Below are 18,409 nucleotides of genomic sequence, written 5' to 3' on the forward strand. Positions count from 1 at the left end.
GGGAGCACTGACAAAGGATGATGATGGGAAAACTTTGGAATAGACTTTTTGTACATACTCCGGATTATAGTAGGATAACTTTTTGTACAAAGTTAGGAATACAACAGTTCTCTTTTTTGGCATCTTCCCCATTGCCAACTCACCGTCGCACCGTTCCCAAATGGCATCTTCCCCATCACCAACTCATGCCTCACCAAGGTCACCATCTCCAGTGGGTGATTCAAAGTCTTCATCTCAAAGGTCTACCTCACCCAAAAACACCTATTGGTTTGCAGTCTTCACAAGTATCTCCATCCAGGTCCAAAGTTTCCTAAAAGAGAGGGCTTTCCAAATCTCCTATAGCAGTTACAAAATCATCTAAGAAATTGAAGGAAACAAGCCAACCCTCTCCAACAAAGCCTATTGGGTCTTCAAATCTTTCCCTTAGTGCACTAGATACCCAATCAAAGTCTAGTGTATCCAAAGCACGTGGAAGGCTTACAAAGGCAGGTCCTATAGCATCAAAAAGGTTTAAGTCATTAGCCATTAAGGCTCCTGGTCTTTCTGAGATAGTAGAGGTGTCTCCTACTTTGCGTATGCTGCAAATAAAACTGATGTAAACACACTAGGTGGCTCTAATAGAAGGAAATTTCTACGCTCCAGGGGAGCACTGACAAAGGATGATGATGTGAAAACTTTGGAATAGACTTTTTGTACATACTCCGGATTACAATAGGATAACTTTTTGTACAAAGTTATGAATACAACAGTTCTCTTTTTTGGCAGTGTTATGTGTCGGAAATGTTGTTTTTCTGCATTCTTTGTAGTTGTCTTCTGAAAAACTAGTTGAATATCTATGCAAGAGAATTGCTTCTTGTAGCCCCTCCACCATGTCTTGTGCTCCGAAAGAATGATGTGCGTGCCTGGTAATGTGACTTTTCCATCCCTTGGTTACTATATGTTGCTAGGGGTCCCTGCTCCTCAACAAAATATGGCCCATGTACATGGAGGATGTGCTGTATAACAATTTTCTTTTTATAGCATATGTCAATTCCACTGAGTGTATCATGAATACAAACGAGTCTTACCAAATAGTATGTGATATCTTTTTCTCCCCATGCTTATTTGATTATTGAAAGAGATTTATAATAGAACTTTTGTACTCTTGCGCATATGTAGCTGATGTCTTCTGCTGTGTCTAAGAACATTTAAAAAGATATCAAGATGCTTCCAAACCTTCATTCTAAGATTTGCTAGCTGCGGTGTACTGGCAACATTTTTCGTGATCTCACACAATTCTTTTCAATAATCCCACGTAACATTCACTTGTTTTTTACTATGGTTTCCTAAATATCTTTTGACTTTTGCACCTCCCATGGAGACATCTTCCAAGACATCTCGTGTTTTCCTTGAAACTGTTGGATCTTTCCTTAAATGAACCTGACCCCCATGAAAGCCCATTTTTGATAACAATGCTTCACATTTATCAATACATTGATGTGCCAATGATGTTGGTTTAATAGAATATGCATAATCAAGATGCAATCTCTGAAGCTTGTCAAATATTATTATCTCTACATGCAAAGTTCATATGTGAACATTATTAAGAGAGATAGGAAGAATGGGATCCCAAATGTCTTCTTTATTCTTGAACTTAGATCTATAGAGTCTCTCATTGGGACTCTCTTTGCATTACCCCATTGCATATTCCAAGCATACATTTGATAGTCTTTAAGACAGCACCCAAATGCCATTCCACTTTGAAATTTCCAACTCCATCAACTATGAACATATCTCCAGTACTTTGGGATTGAATGATATTAGGGATACCTATGTGGGAGAACAACCATTTGAGGGTTTGATGATTTTCAGTTGGTATTTGAGCTGAACCAACCCACCAAAGCTCCATCTCCGACTGGAGTTTATGTTCTGGTTCCTCTCCTCTAACATTACTGTACTCAATTGCCCTGTTCATGATAGATATGCTCACTCTTTCCATCTTTTGTCCTTTTTGGATCTGTGCCTCATCCAGCTTCAACACGAACTTTTAGCACACCACCACATTCTTCTACAGTAATTTTATACATATGCACCATTGCAATTTGTACTTTTCTAAGATCCATCCATATATTTTTGAATGCATTATAGACAAATGTACTTTTTTTCTTCTGCTTCTCATAAGGCATTATCCCTTCAATAGATATGTACTCTCTAAAAATACTCAGAATTCTGATTCATAGCAGTCCTAGCAGTAGAAACTAAAAGGGATCTTGGCAAACCAAAAACCCTTATTCTCTTACATCTAAGATTTTGGAACCATAATCTAGAAAGAGCTTGGTAACCTTTGTGACTACCCATATAGTGCCACAAGTCTCTACTATTTCATTTGGTTTCACAATGGTCCTTAAGTCTGTTACCAACTCTTTGAGAGTAAGATCTCTCAAAATTGTATTCTCTGGAGATTGAAGAATTCTGACTAGGTCTGCCTTGTTCATGGTTTCAATGAGAAGCTTGATTCTCTCCTCATTTGGACGGATATTAATACCTAAAATGTGAGACAAATTTCTTTGCAAGGTTGAGTCTCCTCTTTTTAGCCCCACTACTTTTAGACAACTCACTTATATTCTTTAAAGTTCTCTTCCTCTCTATGAATCCTCCTGGGGTTTCTTTCAAGTTTACTATTTCTCTTTCAAGGAGTGGTTTACAGCTTCTAGCTCTCTAATCTTATCATAAAGCTCTGAAATAGTTTTCTAAGATGTTAATAAAGTTTCTTTCAGTTGATGCATTTGGACTGAGCACATAGAAGATGCAGAATATAACTTCATACAGTAACCAAGCAGACCATCAAAACCATCTCCAACAAATCTAATCAAGTCATGAACATTTACAAATGGAGGAGGTCTACTAGTTGAAGGATCATTGGGATAAATACTTCCATCCACCCACAAATCAATGTGCTTTCTTCCCTCTAGTCGTAGTCTGTTTGCCTCATTTTTGTCCAACAATGCTCGGTGATGAATACTTCTCCAAGATGAGTAGACCTGATGTATCTTAATAGCAAGTTTGTATCTGCATTCTCTTGCATTGAGTAAAGAGTTAGTGATAGACATTAGAGTATAATCCACTGTGCAAGGATATAACAGAAAAGAATAGAAGAGAAGAGAGAGAGAGAGAGAGAGAGAGAGAGAGAGAGAGAGAGAGAGAGAGAGAGAGAGAGAGAGAGAGAGAGAGAGAGAGAGAGCACTCAAATGATGACGAGAGAAAAAATGGACGTGTTTTGGTGGGAATATTTGTACAATAGACGTTTCAAAAGTTCAAATAACACTGAGAATAACGACTGAAAAGTACCTCTCACATGATTTAAGGAATGTTAGCATTTATTGTGGCCTGTCTCTTAAATGCACCAAAAGTGCCTCTGAATGGCCAAATTTGGAGGTCTCATCCTACTAAAACCTCAGCTAATTAGTGTTTTAATCAAAACCTTAAAGAGCCTTTTTTTTTCATTTTTGGCGCAAACTGGGGACATACTAAGTATGTCCCCAGTCTTTTACCTTAATTTTTTTTCAAATGTAGATTGCTGGTACATGAGTAAATTTTGTTGCTGGTAAGATTGTTGGATACTACTGATCCCGTACCAGCAATGCTACCAGCTCGGTAAGTTCAAAAACCCATAAAAAAATGTTGATACAAGTGTGGGTTCACCCTTCTCTCCTTGTAGTGGACTGTAATTTATCAAAGTTAGGAGAATTAGCAAAGCTTGTGCTTTTCTTGTCAATTGGTGACTTATATATAATAAATTCATCAACAATGGTAATGGTGATGTTAGTAGCCTATAGGTACATGGAGACAGTTGTCTTAGCAATATAACCTTACATGTGTTTGTCTTAGCAATATAATCTTACATGAGTTTGTTAATTAATGGGAGCTTATTCAAAATTGTGCTTCTTCTACCACTTGTTCAAACTAAAAATATGAAAGAGGAGAATTATGATTATTGGTGAAATCTTCGATCTTAAATTACTTAGAGTAGACATCGCCCTTTGTCATGTGGAGGTTGTGGTGTCAAAGTTTATATGTAAGTATGTCTTTAAAGGTCGGTTAAGGTTTTATGAGAGTGTATGGCTTTAAAAGGACAGTTGGAATTTAGATCCTCTTTGAATCTATCTCTATGAGTTGGCTCGCTGAAGCTCCCGCCCATCCTCCCTGCTCGCGCTACCTGCACTCCTGCGCCCCCCGCCTTCCTGCCTGCTCTTTCCTCGCGCCCCCCCTCATTCCTCGCGCCTCCCCTTTGTCCCCCCCGCCTGCCTTCGCTACTGCGCCCCAGCACTGCCTGCCGCCCCTCCTTTTGCCCCCCCGCCTGCCTTCGCTGCTGCGCCCCCCTCCCTCGCTGCATTGCCCGCCGTCGCCCCTCCTCGCCTTCGCGCCCCCCCTTCTTTCGTGCCCACCTTCACTCTGCAGCACCCCGCCCCCCCCTCCGCCAGCCCTTTCTCCTCCCCTCCCCACTTGCGCGCAGCTCTCGCCCCCCCTAGGGTTTCTCCTTAGCCACTTCACCCCCCCTCCTTTTTCTTGCTGACTTCCGCCCCCAGGGGGTTCTCCGGCCTTCGTCTTCCTCCTCGCTGTGTGCAGCTCGGTTCTTGCAGGATCTTTGCTTTCGCCTCGCCTTTGCCATAGCTTCAGACTCTGATGGAGGCTCCTCCCGCAAAGGGACTCATCATCCGCAGCCCCCTCGCCCGCCCCTGCTGAGGACACCCCCATCAGGCTTTCTCTTTCGCCAGAAGAGGAAGCGAGCCTCACCCGCAGAGGTGGAACGCCTCCAGGCTCATTCCACCATCTATCGTATAGTCGGCACTCGCCTCAACAGAGGGGAGATCCGGGATCTTCTCCAGGCCCGCCTTCTTGCAGATGTGGGCAAGATCCTAGACGTACAGCTACTGGGCCATGGACATTACCAGATCGAGTTCGAGATCGCCCAGAGCGTGGCCAAGGTCCTTGCCATGAGTCCCCTTGACATCAGGGGTGCTCGGGCTTTCTTCAGACCTTGGCAGCATGGCTTTGACCCAGCAGAGCGGGCTGAGCAGGGAGAGCGCCTTTTTCATGTTACAGTTTGCTTCCCTGGACTCCGTCGGGAGTATCTTCCGCTCCGAGCATTGGTGGGCTCGGTACTAGAGAATGGCCCCACAGCAGCTTCAGTGGTGGCCAGAGTCGGTCAAAGTTTTGGTGTTTGACATCTCCTCCCTTCCTAAGGTCATTCAGCTACCTAGGATAGGGGGGGATGGATTGATCAGAGAGTGGAGTTCTCGGGGCTCCCAAACCAGTGCTTCATTTGCAGGCAGGTCGGTCATCTGGCCAAGGCCTGCCCTCGCAGGAGACCCCGACCCTCACCACAGTAGGCCCTTGATGGCCCGCCTACAGATGCGGCTCGGCAGGCTGCCTTTGGGACACCTGCTCAGGCCACAAAGACGTCGGAGTGGCAGCCTGGACAGGGGCACCGTCGAGGGAGACAGCCGCAGCAGCACGCTCAGAGACCGTTGCAGCCACAGTCTCAGCCTCACTGGGTTCCCGTGAGGAACAGCTTTGCTCCTCTCCAGGAGGAGACCCCTGCGGCGGACGACTGAGGACCAGGAGATGCCAGTACCCCCTCCTTCACCCCCCCACCCCCACCCCCATCCCCTCCCATCGCCTCACTTCCACCCTCGCCTCCTCCCGTCCCCGCTCCGGTTTCGGCAGCGGCTCCCTCTCCACCCCCCTCGCCCCCCCCTCCTTCCCCCCCGCTCGCCTCACCTTCCAGGGAGGCCCTGGTAGTCTCCTGGCGTTCACCTGCAGTCCGGAGGGCGCTGAGCACAGACCTCGCTCGAGCACCACAGAGGAGACCTACCATGCCGATTCGGGCTTCACGGATATCATCTATCCGCAGTCGGCTGAGTCGCCTCGGCATTAGACAGCGCTCGGAAGCTTTTGATTACGCCTTCACATGGCTTTTTGGAGCAGAGGGCCCCCATGCCAGCACCCATCCGAGTTCATGTAGTGATACCTCCGGCCCGCGGGGAAGAGGCACTTGATTCAGCGGTGGCCTTCTCGTTCCCTCTATGTGGCCCTTGCGACCGGGAGTGGACTCTAGAGCTCGCTCTTAGCACTTTGAAGACTCAGGTAGTTGAGTTTTCTCATCATGTGAGCAATCTGGAGGTGACAGATGTGATAGGCCGACTATGGGAGTTGGCTCATTTTTTCTTGGATCCCGGGAGTGTGGATGCCTCAGGGATTCGTCATTTGGTCATTTGCATAGTGGCAGACTTAGCACGCGACCCTGGATATGTATGTATACACGAGGTTGCTCTGTCAGAGCGGGAGGCAGTCGTCATGGGCCACAGCCCCACTGGCGCCTGATCCGTGATTCTTGTAGTACACCGGGTGGGCAGATTCGCAGCCGCTCGGATGGGGACTACTCTCCATCCAAGCCGCTTACGAAGGCCCGCCGTACGGCTGAGACAGCATCCACCTCAGCAGGTCATCCATGAGGATCATCTCATGGAATGTACAGGGCCTTGGCAGAGCACATTTTAGGAGCTTGAGAGATGCCTGGTTGGTGGCAGCATTGATATTTTGATGATGTAGGAGCACCACTTGGGTGAGAGCAGGATCCGGAGATATGGTTCGGTGATGCCTGGTAGGTGGGACACCTTTTGGTCTGTAGGGTTTGGTCCTTTGGGTGGACAGGGAGGAGTATGCATGGTCATTGCAGATGTATGGCGGCAGGCCATTGTGGATCGAGGGATCATTGTGCCTTGTAGAGCACAGTATGTCATTCTGAGGATGCATGATGAGCCATTGGGCGTGCTCAACGTCTATGCGCCCAATCATGCTAGTGCCAGAGCAGAGTTCTGGACCCAGGTTACGGATGCATTGCCAGAGGCCGCACATTGGTGTGTCGAGGGAGACTTCAACATGCTTGAGGACCCGACCGATAGGGTGGGAGGCAGTCGTGTTACAGTGCACGGCATGGATCTTGCAGCTTGGGACTGGTTTTGCATGTCACTGAGGGTCACTGATGCATGGCAGCATGGGGCCTTCTCCCGCTCTCAGGACAGTCTTAGTTTCTCTTGGTCGGATTGCCGGCAGGGAGGGACTAATCTATCACGGATTGATCGCTTTTATGTGGGCGACTGGTTTTGCATGTCACTGAGGGTCACTGAGGGTCACCCATGCATGGCAGCATGGGGCCTTCTCCCGCTCTCAGGACAGTCTTAGTTTCTCTCGGTCGGATTGCCGGCAGGGAGGGACTAATCTATCACGGATTGATCGCTTTTATGTGGGCGATTGGTTAGGGGAGCGAGGGGGCTCCGTCGGCATTCTCGCTGGCACTTCATTTTAAGATCATTCGCCAGTTATCTTGACATTGGAGGAGAGGACACGAGAGCCCAGCTTGCAGTTGAGGATCCCAGAGAGGGTACTTACAGATCCCAGTCTCGCTGAGGACATTGAGAGGATCTGGCATAATAGTCAGTGCTCTGACCAGGATGCAGCAGGCCAATGTGCCCAGGGACTAATCGAGCTTAGCTCTTTTTTGCATGCTGCAGCTTTGACACGGCTGGGAGAGATTCGCGAGCAGGAGCATCGGCTGAGATGCAGCCTTTCTTCGCTACAGCGCCTTTAGGAGCAGAGCTGCATGTGTGTGGGTGGCGTCACAGCTGAGCGAGGCACGCCAGGAGGTTAGAGAGGCAGAGGAGCAGAGACATGAGTTTTACTATCGTCGTCAGGCCTCTCAGTGGACGCAGCTTAGTGATAGAGTGACTGGGGAGTTTTTTGAGATCACTGGACCCCGCCATGCTCGAGCAGGAGTCCGTCAGCTTGGTAGACCGGATGGATCGGTAGCTACTGAGCCCGGGGAGATCAGAGCCATTGCCACTGCATTCTATAGAGACCTGCTTTCAGCGGAGCCAGCAACCACACTGAGGATCGAGATGCTTGCAGACAGACTGTGTGGGCCCATGTGCAGAGGAGGGTCACAGATCGTATGCGTACAGTTCCTGGTGTGCCTCTTTCAGAGATTGAGCTTGCCGAGGCCTTGAGGGTCCTGCCACCACGACATAGTTGCCCAGGGGACTGACGCCGGCCTTTTTTATGCGCTATTGGGACCTTTTGGGGCCAGGCCTCCGCAGGGGCTTTCAGTATGTTTTGGACACTGGGGTGATGCCACAGAGCTTTTCAGAGGGCTTGATCTTTCTTATCCCCAAGGGGGAGGGAGTATCAGATGATATTCGGCATTGGAGGCCTATTACGATCCTCAATACTGTCTACAAGGTCTTAGCAAAGGCCTTGAGTTTGTTGAGGATCCAGCCCTTCCTGGTGGGGGAGTTGATTCATGCTACCCAGACAGGATTCGTCAAGGAGCGTAGTATCCTTGACAACATCTTTACTTTCTAGGAGGCGACGGCCCGAGCTAGATTTCTTGGCGAGGACTTGGTCGTGATGCTTCTCGACTTTGAGAACATACGATAGAGTTGATTGGGGTTTCTTAGAGGGCACTATGCTTCACCTGGGCTTTGAGCCAGGATGGATCAGAGGGGTGGCGGCTCTGTATTCCACAGCTCGTAGCCAGGTGTTGATTGCAGGAGGACGGGGGCCGAGTTTTGAGCTGACCAGATCAGTCCGTAGGGGTGTCCGCTCGCCCCTTTTCTTTTTCTCTTCTTTGCGGAGGCTATGAGCATGTATTTGACGGCAGAGGAGGTTGGTTTGAGAGGACTCCAGCTCCGAGTCAGGGGGGAGGACCTGCTCGATGCTGAGTTTGCAGACGACACACGGGCTTATTTTTGCATGGCCAAGAGGCCAATCTTCTTCGGGCAGAGCAGTCGCTCCAGGTTTTTAGTGCAGCTTCGGGAGCATTGATCAATTGGCGCAAGACACTGGCCTTTTGGATCAGTAGTGCTTCCACTCCGGCATGGAGCCCGGACCCCGATTTTAGATGGATTCCTCCTGGCACAGCAGTGCGGTATTTGGGATGCTAGATTGGACTAGATTTGTCACCTGAGCAACAGATTGCCCTGCTTCTTCTGAGCATTCGGAAGAAGCTTTTGTATTGGAGTACAGCTCGACTATCCTTGGCTGGGAGGGTGGTGGTGGCAAATCAGGTGCTGTTAGCGACCATGTGGTACATTACGTCTTGCTGGATCTTCTCGAGCTCTTGCATCAGCCAGGTGTACAGAGGCTGATCAGGAACTTTCTTTGGTCTGGGCAGGAGGGTCAGCCAGCCTGGGCAAAGGTTGCATGGACAGTTATTACACTTCCGCTGGCTCAGGGAGGCTTGGGCATTATAGATCCAGTCGATCAGAGTAGAGCCTTATTGGGGAAGCTTATTGTTCGGGGGCTGCTTCGCGCTGAGCCTTGGAAAGAGCTTCTCTTGCAGCGGCTGCAGGCTCGGGCTCCCCCAGCAGGGGGCACTTGGGCACCAGAGATTCGCTGGATCTTCATAGAGATGAGGAGGACAGGCCTCAGTAGAGGATGGGAGGATAGATTTGCTTTGAGTATCCTGAGAGCTTGGGAGCTGCTGAGACCGGGGCTCTCTCAGCGACCTCCTTCTTGTGTTGAGGAGTGGGCCAGACAGCCGCTCATCTGGAGCCCAGTGGTTCGCACAGAGTAGGGTCATATGCTGGGTTCTCGGCCTCGTCTAGCGTGGGGACCTTTAGCGGCAGGCCCAGCACGTAGTTTTGGAGACTGGCAGGCCTTCTGCAGCCTCCCAGAGGAGATCCAGGTGGAGAGGCTGAGTCACTTCAGAGCGGGGTTGATTATGAGGGATGATATTCAGGAGGCACTCACAGAGGAGTGGTTCACGCCTTTCGAGCTAGTGGCCCCACGGTGGATGGGAGCCTTTACACAGTTGGAGATCCTGATTACTGGCAGATCTTGCACTGAGGATGGCAGATGCCTCTACTATGAGATTCAGGATGAGGACAGACTTCAGAGAGTGGAGGTGGAGTTGCCTTTGGTTGTAGAGTGCACCTTTCAGAGGATACGGGTAGTGGCCGCCGCTTCTCGGAAGTGGCATATTGGACCCGACCCTGCAGATGTGCTCCCGGATTGGCGCATATGGGCATATGCAGCGCGCTCCTTGGCCCGCGGCTACAGTGGGACCCTGGGGAGTACGAGTGGCATGATCCTTATGCATCCCTTGAGGCCACAGAGATCACCTTTTTCCAGTATACAGTTCGGCTCGGGCGGCATATATTGACGGCAAGGAGGATGGTCTCTCCAGCTGTAGCGAGGCATTGGCGGCTACAGGGACTCTCACAGGAGTTCCTGGAGGATTTTTGGCCTCCGCTCTGGGCTAGTGGAGAGACCCGCAGGATCTCGACTTTCCAGTGGTGGCTGGTCGCCCACAGGGGCTCAGCAGCAGTTGGCACTTGGCTTGTTTACAACGGTCTTCCGACGGCTTGCGTCCGATGCGGCCACCCTATGGAGACACAGAGACATTGCCTTTGGGATTGCCCTCAGGCGCAACAGATTTGGCTGCGGATGCTGCGTATTCTGGCCCCCCTCTCTCCAGAGGGTATGTTTACGTGGGGCGCCGCTGCTTGGTCGACTTCGTCAGGGCCTGCTATGGGCTATGAGATGGAGCAGGACAGTCAGGCCATCAGATACATTAGGGGCCAGCCTCGCTTGGTTCCGGCACCGGATTTCTCGTCCGCCAGCTGGACACAGGAGAGGGATTTACGATGGGAGCTCCTCAGCAGCCTCACCATCTGGTTCACCTCTTGGAGGGCCCGGTGTTTCACGGCCTTTGAGGGGAGACTGGAGCCCCGAGCAGAGACTGTACGGGGGATTTGGCAGGAGTTGATCCACACCCTGCGAGGACAGTATGACCGCATCCGGCGACTCGGATGAGGCGATCTTGCGGCGTCAGGCCTTTCACACCACCTGGCGCAGCAGCCCCTTCTATACCCTACACACGGGATCCCCCCGTTGGCATTACAGGCCACCTGTTTGGCTTTCCCCCCCCTATTGTATGATTTAGCCCCTCAGTCCTTGTACTGATGCTTGTATTTTGCAGCATCTAGGGAGAGTCTCCCGGGCTGCCTTGCTGTATTCACTGCTCTGCTTCTCTTATGAGCAGGAGAGATCTTTTGTAGCCCTACGGGCGTTTTAATATAACTAATGAAAGGATATTTTCTCGAAAAAAAAAGATCCTCTTTGAATCTGGGTTGTAACTACAAGAGAATCACTCTTTTTCGATGCTTAGTTTCCATGCCTAGTCACGTCGTCGATATGTGCGTTGAAATGTGCGTCAAAATACTCATGGAAATATGCGTTGAAATAAGTGTCGAAATAACAATGGAATTTTTTTAATTTTCTTTTTTGAATTTATATATAATATTTGCTAGTTCCCACCCTGGGGTTTGACTTAGTCTTCTCTTTCTACCTCTTTTCAAGCATATGTGTCTATGAGAGAGAGAGAGAGAGAGAGAGAGAGAGAGAGAGAGATTAGAGAGAAAGAGAGATAGATAGATACATAGAGAGAGAGAGAGAGAGAGAGAGAGATATGGGAGGACAGAGGGAGAGAGGAGGGTAGAACTTCCATCACGCTCTTTGAAGGAGGACAAATGCTAGCTTCTCCTACTCATCACTAAGGTGCAATTAAGAAAGTGCTCTATTTTACAATGAAATTAAAGTTTCATTTTGGTTTCCTTGAAACGAAAACATCAATAAACAAAGAAACTAAAACAACATCTGCATGCCTACTATTGCATTTTCCTCCATCATCGACCCCCCTTCTCGCTTATCCCTTTGGCTCCCTATTCGCAAGGCAGCACGTGGTGCAATGCGTTAGTCAACATAGAAGTTTGGCCATTCCTAATCGGCGCAATAAATGTAATGTGCTACCACTGCTGCAACTACAGCCACAGTTCGTAAAAGAAACGGAAAGGATGCCTAGGAACCCTGCATCCTTCTGTTTCTTTTATATGCAGCGTGAAGAAGCGATGCCTAAGAACCTTGCATCACATCTTCTTTGTAATATGAAAAAAAACTGGTATTATAATCACTTGAAAGTGTAATAAATGACACTTTTAATATATTTTTTTTGTCAACAAAAATAAAAAATATCTATGGTTCTATTTTTTCTTCCTCTTTTCTAAATTGTGAGAGTTTTATTTTTTTCAGAGAGTAGAGAGCAGAGAGTAGAGAGAGAATAGAACTAGTAGCTCTAGTAGGGTGGCTTCAGAAGGTGATCATACACGGAAAGAAGCCCGAAATAATAAATTGTGAGAGTTTTATTTTTCTAAAAGAGTAGAGAGAGAATAAGTACGGTGGCTTCAGAAAGCGAAATAATAATAAGAGGCGTGAAATATAGCTATGCAAGAAAAGCCAGTTCTAGCCTTTCAAGAGGATAAAGGCATAATTTTCTTAGCTTGAAGCAGACAAGAACGGTATCGTGCAAGAGCCGTGAGAGTGAAATGCTGGGCGTAAAAGTGATACCTGAGGTACATATGACCAGGAAAGCCTGTTCCTGTGAAGGAAGCCTCGTACCAAGATCCATCTTTTCTTTGGGTGGTTAAGAGGTGTCTGACTCCATGTTCAATGGACTCTACCTCATATTTTCCTAGAGCATCTCCTGCAGCCAATAATCCTATAACTGCCCATGCGGTTTGAGAAGGAGTGCTTCCATATCCGGTCTGCTCTTTGAGGGCGGCAGGGTCGGTGTAGCTGTAGCATGTTTCACCCCACCCTCCATCTCCTATACTGTTGTTAGTGTTCTGCACTTGAACTAGCCATTTGGCTCCTCTTGAGATTTCTTCTGCATGAGTGGAGGGTGCCACGACAGATAATGCAACCAGCACGCCGCACGTGCCGTAGATGTAGTTAACGCCCCATCTTCCGAACCAGCAGCCTTCTTTCTCCTGCTCTTTTCTGAGGTAGGCGAGGCCTGTAGAGATGGACTCCGGGGGCGGCAAAGGAGCGTTGAAGTTGCCGTGCTGTAATCTGCCCACCATTTCCAGGACTCTAGCGGTGACATCGGAGGTGTTGGGGTCGATCATAGCTTTCAGGTCACCGTAAGGGGTGGAGTTGAGCCAGTCCTGGTCATTATCTTTGTCGAAAGCCGCCCAGCCGCCGGCTTTGCACTGCATGGAGGTGATCCACTTGACGGAGCGAGCAATGGCCCCCTGCTTGACGCTCTCATTGGGGAGTTCGAGGGCATCCAGGGCCATGACGACAACCGCGCTGTCGTCCACGTCGGGGTACCATCTGTTGAAGAACTCGAATGCCCAGCCGCCCGTGAAGCCGGAGTTATTCTTGAAGGACCAATCTCCATGCTGGGTAATCTGCCTCTTGAGTAGCCACTCCCCAGCCCGCTGGAGGGCCGGATGATCAGGCGGCATCCCGGACTCAACCAGCGATCTGACAACAAGCGCCGTGTCCCACACAGGCGACACGCACGGCTGCACCCAGTACTGATCAGCGGTCTCCATTGAGAAGTCTTTTAGGGCGAGCAGCCCCCTGTGCATCACCGGATCAGTCACCTCGTGCCCGAGCGTCTTCATACACAGCATAGAGTAGAACGTGGCCGGACAGATCCCCGCCCAATTACCCGAGTCCTCCTGCCTCTCCACCACCCACTTCTCCGCCGCTCTGAGGCCCCTCTCCCTGAACGGCACCAACCCCCACCTCTCCGCCACCTTGAGAGCGTAATCCACCACCACAAAGAGGTCCGTCCAATCGCCTCTGAAGGGTGCGGTCACGCGCGCTTGCTTCCTCCCTTCCACATACAGCTCGTCCAAGCACACCGCCGGAGTCACCCTGAATACAGGCTTCTTATCAAACACCACAATCAAAGGCACTGTGCATGACCTCGCCCAGCTAGACATTTCATATATGTTTGTCAAAAACCAGTTCGGCAACAACGCCAACCAAGCTGGCAAAGAAGGTATCCCCCTCCAATCAAAGCACCCCAGCATAGCCAAACAAAGCTTGGTGAAAATCCTAGCCTTTGTCAGACCTCCTCTGTTAAGAATAAATTTCAAAGCGTTCTGCAGTGCTGGGTCGGTAACAGGAACGTTCAGCAAACGCAGTGCCATGTAAGCTTCTATGGAGAGACTCAACTCACCACCATCTCCATAGAAAAGCTCCCACCCGCCATGGCTGCGCTGGTTTTTCCTTATGTAATTCTCCATCTTGTGGACTGGGTAGTTACGATCAATGCCCAATATCTTGAACAAGAGGACGGTTTCAGCAGTGAGGGAAACATTGCTCTCTAGTTCTGCCCACCAGTAGCCTTCTGGGTACTGTTGGGAAAGCAGCAGATCTTGGCTGCGCTTGATGGCCTCATCTAAAGTCGGGTTTTCTCCACCCATTCCACCTTTAATGGCTTCCGCTTCATTGTAAAACTCTTGACTGTATGGCAACATCTTTGCTCACGACTATACGCACACCACTAATACCCTGCATGCAGCTCATGAAAGAAACAAGCAAATTTCTAGATTAGAAATATATATGCACAATCCAATTGATAATTATAAAGAAATATTCTTAAATAAGACAAATAATTACAGATAATCATCTCTTGATCGGTTCCCGAATCAGTAAGATTGTTAAATAATGATAAAGTTAATTCAATCTCATCGGTCTGATCTGCAAGTTGCAGAAGAGAGACCACTACATTCAAAGCAAGCGAGACCACTAGTTTCTAATTTCAATTTTCAACTATCCAAAAGTGGAATGTGGAACCTGAAAAGTTTTACATTTTCTGAAAGATTCTCTAAATGTCAATATATATACTCTATAAATTTCAATTTCCAACTATCCAAAAGTGGAATGTGGAAACCTGAAAAGTTTTACATTTCCTAAAAGATTCTCTAAATGTCAATATATATACTCTATAAATGCTCATAAAACGTGGATTGAAAACACGCTATCCAAACAAGGTTCTCAAATCATGGACTAAGTGCTCACTCCTCTTCTACATCTCCATAGCTTACTAAAGTGTAGAAGTTATAATGGACGCCTACAACAGAGCTAAAGTTTAACTAAATCTAAATCTAGCAAAACATGTGATGAGTGAAACGGCTTCAAAATAGTTGAATGGCAAATTTTGAAAAATAACCTTCAAATTTTAAAATAACAATTCACAAAAACTTACGAATTTTAAGGGATTTTAGTTATAATTTTGCTAAAAACTTTAAAATTTAAGAAAAAACCTACAAAAATTTGAGGTTGATAGTTTTTTGAATTGTTGGAAAAAATATTTTCTGCAGGTGATAAATAATTAATTCAGAATTGGAGAAGATTACTTAAGTACTCCTCAAAGGACTACTTTGTATGCCTGCATGTACAACATCTTCAAAGCCTGAAAACAATCTACTAGGGACTACAATATGAATGAGATTAGTGCTGTAACACGAATGTCGTGTCTAAGCTAAATACAGAAGTTAGAACCATTCATTGTGAATCCCTAGTGAATTGACACATTGATTAAGTCTCAAAGGCTAAATTTTAAAATACTAATTAGTGGATTTAGTGTAAGTGTACTGATGAGTCGACACCACTTCGTATATGTCCTTAAGCTATAGAGTTTAATGTTTAAACTGATCTAAAGATATAGCTAAGTGAGCATGGATGCGTAAGTCTGTTTGTTACAACACTCCATGGCCCAATTATTAGACTAACAGCTAGGAGATTGAAGATTCTATCATATCTTCAACTTTGCACATAGTATCGTTCGGTATCGGACTACGACAAAGTACATAATCAATTCGCTGAAATCCAAATTGATGTCAGGGTGGCAAGTGGCAAAAGCATAATCAATCAAATCATCTAAATAAAAAAGAAGGTTTTATTAAACCCAAACTGCTAGGGTAGCAGAAAAACATGCATATCATTGCAGGATTGGATGGAAAATTCTCTAAAGTTAAAAGGAAAATTAGGCAAACATGCCTATCATTGCAACATGATTGCATGGAAAAATCTTCAAAGTTAAAGGAAAATTAGGCATATGTCTATTGAAATGTGGAACAGAAACCGTAGTAAGATTAAAAACAAGGTACGTATGAGCGCCATTGAAGGAAAGGCAAGGGCAAATATATGAAGTTCTGTTAGGGGAATGTCATCAGCTAGACCCCTTAATGTGGCAGTCTATCAGATGTCTCCTATTGTGGTATGTCTGGAAATAAAGGAATGAAGCCCTCTTTGGTATAAAAACTAATCACAATTTCTTTCTATTTCTTGACAGCATTCTCAAGCTGATCAAGCAAGTCCAACCTAGAGGTGAAAGTTGTGAAGCTGGTCGCTGGCAGGATCATCCGTGGAGAAAGTGGAGGAAAGTTCTGAATTCTTCTAACTCCAACACTAGGGCAAGCATGTGTCAAGGCCTCGAAAAGGAATGCTTCAGCAGGCTCCATTATGGTGGTCATCGGGCTTAGTCCACTGAAGAATACAGAGGGGGGATAGCATACCTTTTCATTCATGTCCTTTGTTCTGTATATAGGTGGTTCATCCTCAGTCCACTGGCTCTATGTTATTCTTAGCAATCCCATTCCTGTTCAGTTAGGTGTATTCATCTTTGGATTGTAGCTAAAGCCACCTATTGGCTTAGCTGTTTTATAGGTCCCCCCATGGTGGACCTTCCTCATGGGATGTTGTAATTTTCTCCTCTCTTAATATATTCCTGTTTCTACGGAAAAAAAATAAAAATAAAAAAATATATGAAGGCATAGACTACACGGACCTGGATAAAAGAAGGAAGAAGGCCAGAACTTTGCAATCACAGTGAGGACAGGAGTATTGGCTTCCCGTAATGAAGCCCTTGATGTCGAGCAGTTAAACGGGGGTCACAACAGTACTCGGTGGGAGCAGCAGGCCTGGAGATCATGATCATCGATAGAACTTATATAAAGACCACCTTGAAGTGCAGTTTAATGGGGGTCACTACAGTCGCTGGGAGCCTGGAGATGATCATCAATATGATCAATGAAGTAGGTGGAAGAGTTTGGGTCCTAACTCTCTCTCCGAGAGACGGCAGCAACACGCTACTTTCAGCTTTTAATATTTGGGTGAGGAGTACCCTGGGGCTTCGTAAACGAGTAGGTTGCTTTTTAAAGGGTCATTCCCCGTTTTTGGGCATTTTGGCCACTTATTTTTGAATGACCGTAAAAGAATAAGGTTAAAAAACGGACATTATTTCTACTAAATTATTTATCCTTGTACTGTACCTTTGTAGAAATCCGTATATTATGGATCCCTCTTGGTGAATGTATTTCTCTTTATTTAAGATCAAGCAAGATCTTGCCTTTTCTTTGCCCTTCATCCTTAGACAGTGTAGTATGTGCACAGAAAAAATCTAATATATATGAACAATGAAAAATCTAATATATCTACACTGAAAATGCTTATTTGAATCTCCGAAAACTCATTCTTTTATTACTTCTCTCAAACTAGGCCTTCCATTTTTATTTTCCAAAAGGATTTTCTAATTTGTTTTAATTATAATTGCAAACTCGAGCATATTTTTTCTCGCACGAGTTTTTGATAGATGGTCATATTTGTTGGGCATTTAGTCAAACATTTAAGATTTTAATACATAAATTTGCCTCTTGTCTAGCTTACATTTACCATGGGTTATTTCTGAAACAATCCATTTGTCTATCTCACAGACTACAGTCTCTACAGTAGCGCTAGCGCCGTATAGAGGAGAGAGACCCTAGACTGGTCACAACCTGTAGGAAATTTTGGTTTGTATGTATTTGCTTAATTTTTTAAATAATGTTAAGTATTTTATTAATCAACTTTAATCTTATTACACCTACTCACGTTTTGGTTATTATGCATTGTTTAATTTTTGGAACAATGTTGCATATTCTATTAATCAATTTCAATCCCATTGCCTACTCATGTTTTAGGTAGTATGCATTTGTTTAATTTTTTGAATAATATTACTATACTTTTCATGTTTAATTTACATGCGGTAGCATAACTTAATTCACACTATTTGGGTTCTTGTAGATCAAGACATTGGTGCAGCTCAGTGCATTAGAAGTAGAAGCAAGTTTTAAATTGGAAGAGCCTACTTGGATAAGTAAATTCGGGTTGTTGCAAGATCAGGGTACCCAGTTTTATCCAGTTTCTACTAGACTGGGACAATGCTTGGAGAGTAAATTTTGGGGGACAAGGTACTTAAAATGAGATCAAGCAAATAATAGAAAATATGCTTGCCCTTAAATTAACCCAATATAACTTAAATTAATATAAATTAGTCTAATTAATCAAAATTAATTAAAAAATATGATGAAATGATAAACAAATGATCTTTCCATACTTAGAGTGATTCAATTTATTTTTCCATAGATGCACCATCACAAGTACACTAGTCCCTATAGGTTTTAGATGATTCACATCAAAAATGTAATTTTACTAATTAGATTATTTATATTTGCAGGCCTTCTGATAGTCT

General features: G+C 46.1%; 1 pseudogene across 1 annotated transcript; it reads right to left on the reverse strand.

Annotated features, from left to right (window-relative positions):
* Nucleotides 1-12,221: 12,221 nt before the first annotated feature.
* Nucleotides 12,222-16,822, reverse strand: LOC147631910 (dammaradiene synthase pseudogene; annotated as a pseudogene). The gene is made up of 2 exons (XR_015267376.1): nt 16,688-16,822; nt 12,222-14,406 (listed from the first exon to the last, which is right to left on the reverse strand). The product of XR_015267376.1 is annotated as a dammaradiene synthase pseudogene (transcript).
* Nucleotides 16,823-18,409: the final 1,587 nt, after the last annotated feature.

Source organism: Cibotium barometz, chromosome 14, assembly GCF_041138505.1.
Source record: "Cibotium barometz isolate CiBa-2024 chromosome 14, ASM4113850v1, whole genome shotgun sequence".
In the NCBI taxonomy this organism is placed as follows: Eukaryota; Viridiplantae; Streptophyta; class Polypodiopsida; order Cyatheales; family Cibotiaceae; genus Cibotium; species Cibotium barometz.